The sequence below is a fragment of the Peromyscus maniculatus genome, chromosome 9 (assembly GCF_049852395.1).
Source record: "Peromyscus maniculatus bairdii isolate BWxNUB_F1_BW_parent chromosome 9, HU_Pman_BW_mat_3.1, whole genome shotgun sequence".
NCBI lineage: Eukaryota > Metazoa > Chordata > Mammalia > Rodentia > Cricetidae > Peromyscus > Peromyscus maniculatus.
The window spans coordinates 73,546,304-73,548,662 of record NC_134860.1 but is presented as its reverse complement, the minus strand read 5'-3'; positions in this window follow the sequence as shown (position 1 = coordinate 73,548,662).

Here is a 2,359-nt window from a genome sequence, read left to right as displayed (position 1 = left end):
TTTTTTTTTAAATGCCCAATGCCGTTTATTGAAGGAGGGAGGAGGTCTTGAATACAGGCTTACAGCACAATGGGAGAACCCTAGAGGGCAGAAGTTCGCTACCGATGTTTTACAATCTTGCATCTAAGCTGTTAATGCCCATTATTCAGGATACATAGACAAGGAACTTCCCTTAAGCATTCAGGAGCGTGAAACCCGGGAGGGAATTAGCATAGGGAGGATATCAAGGTCAAGGTCAGCAAGCAAGGCAACAGTTATCCAAAACGGGGCCAGGGCCCTACAGGTCCCCCTTAGTGAAATAAATGAGCTTCTGACTTAGGTTGCATGGGACATCAGCAGGTCACCTTACTGGTCATGGAGACGCCTGCCCAGGCCACACAGGTGTTCTGCCTTAGGTTGGTGAGTGACCCCCAGGCATTACCCGTCTCTGAATATTCATTATCATACAGGCTCAATCCTGTGTGAGCTGCAGAGTTAACTGCTGCCAAAGATCTCAAAGTGGCACTGGGCTTGCAATCTGTGTGTTCGTCACAGAAAAAAACCAATAGAAGTCCTAACCCACCCATAGCCAGTAGGCTAAAGGCAACTGAGCCATTCCCTTCCTTAACGAGCCTTAGTGCAAATTGGAGTCCTTGTAAGATGGTATCCCAAAGGCAAATGGAACTTGAGTTTATAAATTTATAATTTTCAAAGCCAATCAAAATGTATATAACTATTGAATTAAATTTATCATGCCCAATAGAAGATTTCTGAGCATATTAAAAGGAGGAAAAAGCAAGTCCTTCCTCCAAGCTAATGATGCCTGAACCAACTATCCTTCCCTCATATTCTTTTCTCCATCATAAGACAAGTTTGAGGCCACAGCATCTGTCCCAGTATTTCTAACACAGGGCAGGGCCTAAGTTAGCTCCTTCCCCTTAGATTGACTATGACACCTGGGTCATATAATCAGTATCTTAAGAGCACGAAGCAACACCTCAGCATGCTGTGAAGATCAGAAGGAAGAGGTCGGCCCCTGATAACAATGGTGGATCCTGTCAGAGCCCTAAACTGCCTCCCTCTGAACTGTTGGGTGAGAGAGAGATTCCAAGGTTAAACTACTGTCAAGGGTTCTGTTACTTTGAACCACAATAGCCCCAGTCAAAACAGGCAATGAGTGTGATAGCACAGCCATGCTAGTGGCAGGTAGAGGAGAGGCAGAGCTCACTCCTCTCCTCCTGCTTTGCTCAGCACTCACTGGGCAGGCACCCTGTCCTTTCAGAGAGTTCCCCTCAGCTGTCCGTTCAAGGATGGTTTCTTCGGTACTCTTATCCTGAGTCCTGAGTGAATCAAAGACGTCTACAGATTGAATGAATCATCATGGGGACTGTCAGCGCTAAAGCAAAGTATCAGACATGGTTCCGTGTGCTGAAATGAGGTAAGCATGTCCTGCGTGGGAGATACACAGCCTTCCCCAAGCCTGCTGGCTCCACGTGCCAGACACGCACTCACGTGACATAGGTGGTCTGGGGGGAAACAGCATTTCATGTTTGAGTCTTCCTCGATATAAAAATTGAAGTAAGTGTGTGTGGGGGGGGGGGGATACGGAGAGGGGGTGGTGCAAATGCGCTGTGTCCTGGAATGATCATAAGAAAAATCATGATATAGTTGGTATCTATTTCTCTGAGTCCCGTCCCCCCCTTTTTTTGGCTAAGCATCTCGATCTGCTTCTGTTTAGACTGGCTCCTGGTGTTTGACTTGGGCCAGCTAAAAGAGATTGAGTAGTGAGCAGACTCAGAGATTTAGATGAGTGAGAGATTTACCTCTCCCTTGTGCTGTGTGTCCTGTGGAGGTGGCTGGGGGCGGGGCAGGGCGGGGTGATGTGTGTGGTTATTATCTCTATCCAGCTCTCATCTCTGACACATTTCTTCAGCATTGTAGCAGAGGAGACGAACCTTCTGGGGCAGTTGTGTGCAACAGAAATACAGTGTGAGCCACAAGCTCAAATCACAGACATGAGTGAACATTTTCTAGTCACCTTAGAAACGCAAAATGAGCTGGGCCGTGGTGGCACACACCCTTAATCCCAGCGCTCAGGAGGCAGAGGCAGGAGGATCTCTGTGAGTTTGAGGCCAGCCTGGTCTACAGAGAACCCCTGTCTTTAAAACAAAACAAAACAAGAAACAAACAAAAATCAAAAAAAGAAAGAAAAAGAAAAAAAATTAAAATGAAAATGATGAGACCAAGTTTAATAGTGTATTTTACTTTACCTATATGATTTCAACATACTGTTAATTTTTAAAGCATTAATGAGTTACAGTTGCATTTTTCAGTACCAAATCTCCATAATTCAGTGTATTTTTTACACTTAAAAGACTCT